Consider the following 8,960-nt stretch of genomic DNA (forward strand, 5'->3'; position numbering starts at 1 on the left):
GATTCTCTTGCCTCAACCTCCCAAGTAGCTGGGACTACAGGCCCCCACTACTATGCCTGGCTATTTTTAGAGATGGGTTCTTGCTCTTGCTCAGGCTGGTGTCCAGCTTGTGAGCTCAAGCCATCCGTCTGCCTCCACCTCCCAGAGTGCTAGGATTATAGGCCTAAGCCACCATGCCCGGCTCTCAGTATTTATTTTTAAATGAAAAGAATAAACTATATAAATAGATGAAAGCATCCAAAATAACAAAGGGGAAACTCACACAGCTGAAAAAATGTTTCTGCCCTGATTTATTAACTAAGATAATATCATAGATGGTCCTTTACATATGAGAATACTACAGAGATGAGAGGGTAAATTAAATTCACCAGGTGGACTTGCAGATCGATTTCCCAGTTGGATTCTGATGCAAATAGAACGTGAATCAAGGCACCGGGAACCGTGGAGGTTTGCCCTAGCCTGGACTTTTAAGTTCTTTGTGAAATCATAATTCTTTACATCCTATTCCAACCTTGTATGTATTTTTATATTAGCTTTATTCTTGGCTTGGTGTAATGGGGAGGGAAAAATTTGTGCTTCATAGGAAATTGTGCATTGTCTGAAATCTACAGGGTACTCTTCTGTGGGTTATCTGATTATGATTATATGGAAGCATTTTAATACTCTGATTACTGATAGCAATGCAAAATAGATTACTGATAGCAATGCAAAATAATCCTTATCTATAGACATGTGAATTCTGTCCTGTCTAGTTCAATTGGCTTCTTTCTTCCACAGAGGAAGAGGCTAGTTTTGCTTCCATTTGCTCACTCATTTCAACATTTCTGATCCATAAGTTGATTTGTTTGCCAACTTCCCCTTTAAGCTGGTTGAAAGACCTCCACAGCTTCCTCTTTAATGCTATCTTTAATACACATTTCATTTTACATCTGTATTTATGTTGTGATTCTATCCTATTTCAAAAATTATCTTTTGAAAGTGGTCATTTTTAAAATCAAAATAATTCTTTTTAAAATTACCATTATTTTGCTATTTTTTAAAAAAGATTTTACCTGCTTCTATTTTATGTTGCCTTACTATATTTTATATAGCCTTTAAATTGCCTTAGGCCTTCTGAAATAAGTTCAGGTATAAATGAATAAGTGATAAGTACTGAATAATCAAAATGTCTAGGTGATCTCAGGTCCTTTCTTACACTGATATTCTATATTGTATACACCTGGGAATAGGAAGGTCAGAAGTAAAACTTCTTGTCTCATATGCTTTTTTAAAAATTAGCATTTTAATCCTTTTAAAGGTATATACTTTTTTTAAAAGGTATAATATGAGAGTTCCCTGAGAAAATATAGTTATCCAGGAAAAACCCATATCTTAGCCATGTCCCAAGTTTAGAATTTGATCTCCCTGGGCATTAATTTGCCACTGAGTTCTCTACTAGCTAGCCTATTTTCACAGTTTGGAACAAATTGCATTAATAACACCCTCCACTTGGATATAGAGAGAATGGATTATACCACTTCCTACTGCCATGGTCGCTATTTGAAACCATATATCCTTGATTCAAATAAAAACATGTTTTTAAAGACAGAGTCTCACTTTGTTGCCCTTGGTAGAGTGCCATGGCATCATAACTCACAGAAACCTCAAACTTTTGGACTCAAGTAATCCTAATCCTTTTACCTTAGCCTCCCAAGTAGCTCGGACTACAGGCACCTGCTACAATGCCTGGCTATTTTTTTTTTTTTTAAAGAAACAGAGTCTTGCTCTTGCTCAGGCTGGTCTCAAACTCCTGAGCTCAAGCAATCTACCCATTTTGGCCTCCCACAGTGCTAGGATTCGTCGTGAGCCACCGTACCCAGCCCAAATAAATTTTTGAAAAGGAAACTCAGTAATGAAATTCCTCATAACTCCCCTACCAGCTGTGATCATTGTTCAGCAAGAAAGAAAAACAAAGTAGCCAACTTAATCCAGGGGACTCATTGAAGAAAGTGTGGGAAAAGCTCTATATCTTATCAGCCTAGGGAAAGAATTTGTGAAGAAGACCCCACTGGCAATCACAGCAACAACAAAAATAAATAAATGGGACCTGATTAAGTTAAAGAGTTTCTGCACAGCTAAAGACACAATCAACAAAGCAAAAAGACAACCTACCAAATGGGGGAAGATATATTTGCATGCTACCCATCTGACAACGGGCCAATAACTAAAATCTACAAAGAGCTCAAGCAAATCAACAAGAAAAATCAAACAACACCATTAAAAAGTGAGCAAAAGACACAAATGGAACTTTATTTGTGAAGACAGACTTACGGCTAACAAACACATGAAAAAATGCTCATCATCTCTAATCATCAGAGAAATGCAAATCAAAGCCACACTGAGATACCACCTAACCCCAGAGAGACTGTCTTACTCATAAAATCCCCCCCAAAATAGATGCTTATGTGGATGCAGAGGGGAAGTACATAGTACTTATACTATGTACACTCTTGTGGGACTGCAGACTGGTGCAGCCTCTATGGAAGACAGCAAGGAGATTCCTCAAAGAGGTAAAAATAGACCTACCATTTGATCCTGCAATTCCTTTAATCAGAAAGATAAAGGAGAGAAGGGCATATCAGAAAGATATTTACTTGCACTCAAATGTTTATAGCAGCACAATTCACAATTACAAACATGTGGAAACAACCCAAGTACCTGTCAACACAGAAATGGATTAACGAATTGTTGTGTATGTATACCATTGAATATTATTCAGCCATAGCGAAGATGGTGATTATGTATGTATCTTTTATAACAACCTGGATAGAACTGGAGCTCATTCTCCTAAATGAAGTATCACAAGAATGGAAAAACAAATATCACGTTTACCCAGTATTAAATTGAAACTAGTAGATTAGCACCTACATGTTCACATGAAAGAAAAACAAAATTCAATGAAATCCAAGCAGTGGGGAGGCAGGAGCAGGGAAGGGGTTGGGTAAATTCCCACCTAACAGGTACATTGCACAGGTACAGCCATACCACCAAGGTGTAGGAGACACATACAAATCAGGCTTTAGCCTTACAAATCCAAACTATGGAATCTAACTGTTTATATTCTTATGTTAATCTGAAGTTAAAAAAATAAGGAAGTGGAGAAATATTATATATTTTAAAAGATTTCATATTCAACCAAATATAATGCATGAATCCTGATTGGATCTATTTCTGAGACAATCCAGGGAAATATCAATCTTGAATGGATATTGATAATGTTTATTGTTAAATATCTACACTATGGTAGATATTTTAACTATACATATAGTAATAAGAGTAGTTTTCTTTTAAAAAAAAATAGGAGATTTGTGATATATGCTGACTTTTATACTCTTATCAAACTAAAAAGCTTCTGCACAGCCAAAAACACAGTAAGTAAAGCAAGCAGACAGCCCTCAGAATGGGAGAAGATATTTGCAGGTTATGTCTCTGACAAAGGTTTAATAACCAGAATCCACAGAGAACTCAAACGTATTAGCAAGAAAAGAACAAATGATCCCATCTCAGGGTGGGCAAGGGACTTGAAGAGAAACTTCTCTGAAGAAGACAGGTGCATGGCCTACAGATATATGAAAAAATGCTCATCATACTTAATCATCAGAGAAATGCAAATCAAAACTACTTTGAGATATCATCTAACTCCAGTAAGATTAGCCCATATCACAAAATCCCAAAACCAGTGATGCTGGCATGGATGTGGAGAAAAGGGAACACTTCTACACTGTTGGTGGGAATGCAAACTAATATGTTCCTTTTGGAAAGACATCTGGAGAACACTTAAAGAACTAAAAATAGACCTGCCATTTGATCCAACAGTTCCTTCACTAGGTATATATCCAGAAGACCAAAAATCACACTACAACAAAGATATTTGTACCAGAATTTTTATTGCAGCTCAATTCATAATTGCTAGGTCATGGAAGAAGCCCAAGTGCCTGTCGACCCATGAATAGATCAATACATTGTGGTATATATACACCATGGAATATTATGTAGTCCTAAAGAAGGATGGAGACTTTACTTCCTTTATATTTACATGGATGGAGCTGGAAAATATTCTTCTTAGCAAAGTATCTGAATAATGGAAGAAAAAGTATCCAATGTACTCAGCCCTACTATGAAACTAATTCATAGGGGGAGGATGGGTGGAGGGAGGGTGGTTGGTGGGCTCAAGCCTATGGTTCATCTTACAAGGGTACATGTGAATCTTTCTAAGTGGAGAATATAAATATCTTAACACAATAACTAAGACTATGACATGCTATGTTAACCAGTTTGATGAAAATATTTCAAATTGTATGTAAAAACAGCACACTGTACCCCATGACTGTATTAATGTACACAGCTATGATTTAATTTTAAAAATTAAAAAATAATAGGAGATTTGTGAAATATGCTGACTTTTATAGTCTTTAATTTAGAAAATTGGGGGTGGGGGAAGTGGGGAGAAGAGACTAGTTTTCCTAATTGGCCAGGGTTTTTAATCACCTGTATAACTCAACATAGAAAAAAGCATGAATAGTTTTATAAGAAAGCTTAGAGAGGTTGCTTTCTTTTCCAATTTAAAGGAATGAAAAGAATGCTTTTATAAAATTTACTTATTATTTAAACAGACCACTGTTGGGAAATACAAAGCAGTCCTCAACTGGAGGGAGCTCAGCCACCTTGGGCCCTGACCCCCCTTGGAGGATAGAAGGCAGCATCAATTTGTCAACACACCTGTAAGCATTCCCAGCAGGTGCGCGGGGAGAATCTTGGCAATGCAGAGTGACTGATGAGAGGATAGCCTTTAAAGTGTCCAGATTTATGGCACACTATTTTTCCCCCTCCTGCAGCTTGTGAAGCCAAAGCCACATATTTTTTGTCTTTCTTAGGACAGCATCCTTTTTCATGGTAACAATTTTGGCATTATTAGAGTAGGTTCAACTACTATAGTAAACAGAACCAAGATGTTACAGTTCAAATAAAATACAAGCTCCTCTCTGATGCCTGTATCAGTCCAGCAGAGTATTCTAGGATGGTGGTACTCTCCTCCACGTGGTGACCCAAGGACTCAGGTTCCTCCCCCTGCTGGCCCCACAACTGGGTCCTGGTCAGTAGGTTAACTCTCTCCACTGCCCTCTGGCCAGCACCAGAGTTATCTTCTTCAAACATGCTTACATCATGACTCTTGCCCCTGAACTATTCAGAACCTTTGGCAGAGATTTCAGATAATATAAAAGCGACATAATAATGTAAACAAATGTTTATGATGAAAGAATAAGATTATAGGTGCTTTTTTCTTCAAAATGTTTTTTTTTCCTCCAGTCAAATCAGAAAAAATGAAAAATCAAAATTAGCAACAAAGGAAACTGAACTTGGAAGAAGATATAAGAACGTCTTTTTAGTTCTTCAAAAGTCATCTTCTTTATCCTATAAGGATCAATTTAAAAATCAGAAGTTCTGTGCACTTACCCTGTGCTTTGTGTCGTACTTGGTGCTGTGATGCATGTAGAAGTCAGGGTCCATCCCGCTGTGTGCAGAACTTATAAGATGAGGTCTCACTATGTTGCCCAGGCTGGTCTCAAACTCCTGGCCTCAAGCGATCCTCCCACCTTGGCCTCCCAAAGTGGTAGGACCACAGGTATAAGCCACCATTCCCAGTCTGAGAGAGCATCTTAGTCTGAATGTTCCCCAAAAGTAGAGCCTGAGACAAAGCTTTGCAGGAAGGTGGTTTATCTTTGGAAGTGGTTCCAAATAGGAGAGGGAAGGACTGGGGAGAGTGAAGCATGTTATCAAGATGATCACCACTTTGGAAACTGAGGCCAAGGGGATCCTGCTGGGGCCCTCTGGGCAGCTACATAACATCTGTCTCAGAATGGTCTGCTCTAGAGAGTGAAGAGGCCTGTGCTTATGCACCACCCTCTCGTTCTCTTTGGGGAAAATTGCTCCCTAAACTGTTAAACTCCCCATGCTTCTCTGCCTCCAGGTCTGCCCAGGTATCCCAATGGCAGAGTGGTTGCTGCAGATGATACCAGAGAAGTCTGGGGCAGAAAGCAGGAGACACGGGTCACACCTGCAAGGGTTGCTGGAGCAACACCTGGAATGCGGAGGGACACAAAAAGGCAGGATTGAGGCACAGAGGTCTGTGACAGGGCAGAGGAGGCCCTCCGGGTGGTGTGCCCACAGCTGCTCTGTGCCAGCAGCTCCTCCTCCACCTTCCATGTGGGATAGGTCTCTTCTCTCAGCTGGTCTCCCTGGGTCACTATGTTTTCCCTGCCCACCCCCCTGACATTGTTTGTCTACTATCCTGGAGGTTAAAATCTGGCCCCACAACTTGCTCTCCAAAAAGGGAATCTTTTTCTAGTACCTAGGTGGGCACGTTTTTTTGCATTTTATATCTGGCCTTATTATGGGCTTGAAGCAAGAAAATAACCTCTGGGGAACAAATGAGAAAGAAGAGGGAGAAGGAATGTAATGCAGAACTGAGCGTCCAGGGAGCGGAGGGCAGGGAGTCGCTGAAGGCTCTTGGATGGGGAGTGAGTGGGAGCTGTGTGACCGGTTTTGCTTCCCTGTACCTTCATTTTCTCACTCTAAAGTGAGAGAGCTGAACTATCTCATCTATAAAGACTCTCCTGGGCCTAAAACCCTGTCTGTTGAAGAGGGAGGAGGTGGTGGAGGAAGGGGAGCCCCATGCAGGATGGCTTAAGTGTGGACAGCGCAGAGTCAGGGTGGGGGTAGATGCAGATTGTCCTGGGAGGCCCCATGGGATGGGGTTAGGTCCTGGAAGGAAAGGTGGCCAGAGAAATGGAGAAGTAGAAAGAAATAAAAGGGAAATTCTAAGAACAAAAGCAACATGATTTGGTGACTAAATTGTCATGAGAGAAGAAGAATGGAGAGGGACCAACACTGGTTTTAAAGTGTTTGGGTGATTTAGACAGAAGCACAGATCCCAGTCCACCCATAGCCAGGAGATCCTGGTTCTCATCCTGGCTCATCAGAAAAACAAAGATGGTTCGGCGCCTATAGCTCAACCGGCTAAGGCGCCAGCCACGTACACCTAAGGTGGTGGGTTCGAATCCCCAGCCCGGACCCGCCAAACAACAATGACGGCTGCAACCAAAAAATAGCCGGGCGTTGTGGCGGGCGCCTGTGGTCCCAGCTACTTGGGAGGCAGAGGCAGGAGACTCGCTTGAGCCCAGGAGTTGGAGGTTGCTGTGAGCTGTAATGCCACGGCACTCTACCCAGGGGGACAGCTTGAGGCTCTGTCTCAAAAAAAAAAAGAAAAACAAAGATGAGAAAGATGAGTTGATGGGGCTTTCCCCAGGCAAAGGGAAAACAAAGAACATTGTCGTCATTTGTGGAATCTGGGAGGGAAAAAATGAACTGGACGAGTCAAGAGAAGCAGGACCCATGGGGTGAGGTAGGTCAGACACGCCAAGTGTGAAGAAACAGAGGACTGAGCTTGGCTTGAGTGAGAGAAAATAATTAGGACACTTGGAGGTTCTTCATTCATTCACATTATGAGCTTTGCATGAAGCATCACTTAGATGAGCACTTAAGTTGGCAGATAGGAAGGGTTTGGGCATGAGAGAAGCAGAGGCAAAAGAAGGAATTTTAGGGACTGTCCAAGGGTAGGGACTGGGATGAGAAAGAGTAGGGGAGGAGCCTGGGAGTGTTTAGAGAAGCCAGGAGAAAGGAGAAGCCAAGGGCAACATTTAAAGAAGGTTACCCACATGGCCAAGGCCACGGAGAAGTCAATGGAGGAAGAAAAATTCCTTAATTTGACTTAAGGAAGCAGTTTTAGGAGGTGGCATTTTTAAATCACCCTTGAACTCCTTCTAGTAAATCTTTCATGTAAAATATGATGCCTTGTGAAGAGAAAACATTTTACAAGAGGCTACAGTACAGAATATCTTATATTTACTGGACAAAAGATCTTCAGATCCAGGAGGACAAATCTATGGCTGATAGGAGAGCTTACAAAATGAAACTGCCAACCAAAATTTCTCTCACGTCAAAAATTACCAATAAAATAAAATATTACTTGTCAAAAGCCAACTGTAATCACATCTTTTTTATCATAATTTTTCCTCAGAGGTGAGCACAGCTGTGGCAAATGAAATTAACTAACTGAAAACTAAAACTGCCATATAACCCTGAGATTTTATTTTATGATCTGTCAAAATGGGAGAAGCTTCCTCTCTCTGGGACAGACTTTTCATGGTCTCTTTCATCATTGTCATATTATTTATGAACTGAAACTGAAGTTTCAGGATACCCTGAGACAGAGACTGGCCAAAAGGAGGCTAGGATCCTTTTCTTTCAGATAAACACAGAGCCAAACATGACCCTTCTGTCACCTGCTCCTGCCCCGCGCCTGGAGGAGCCGGTCTTAGTTACCCAGATAGCCCAGAGCATCAGAACCTGGGCTTAAGGCCAAGACAAAGAGGGGGGACGGTCCCCACTCCAGCCCACACTGAGCCTCTGCCAATGTGAGTGGGTAACTGTTCCAAGAAAGAGAAAGCGTTTTGAGCCTTTACTTATTTATTTATTTATTATTTATTTTTTTGAGATAGAGTCACCCTTGGTAGAGTGCCATGGCGTCACAGCTCACAGCAACCCCAAACTCTTGGGTTTAAGTGATTCTCTTGTCTCATCCTTCCAAGAAGCTGGGACTACAGTTGCCCATCACAACACCTGGCTATGTTTATTTTTGAGACAGAGTTTCAAGCTGTCGCCCTGGGTAGAGTGCCATGGTGTCATGGCTCATAGCAACCGCCAACTCTTGGGCTCAAGTGATCCTCTTGCTTCAGTTTTTCTATTTTTCATAGAGACAGGGGTCTTTTTTTTTTGCTCAGGCTGGTCTCAAACTCCTGCCTCAGCTTCCTAGAATGGTAGGATTACAGGCATGAGCCACCTTGCCAGGCCTTTGTTTTGAG

This window comes from Otolemur garnettii, unplaced genomic scaffold, assembly GCF_000181295.1.
Source record: "Otolemur garnettii isolate 467f Iridium unplaced genomic scaffold, OtoGar3 scaffold00028, whole genome shotgun sequence".
Lineage (NCBI taxonomy): Eukaryota > Metazoa > Chordata > Mammalia > Primates > Galagidae > Otolemur > Otolemur garnettii.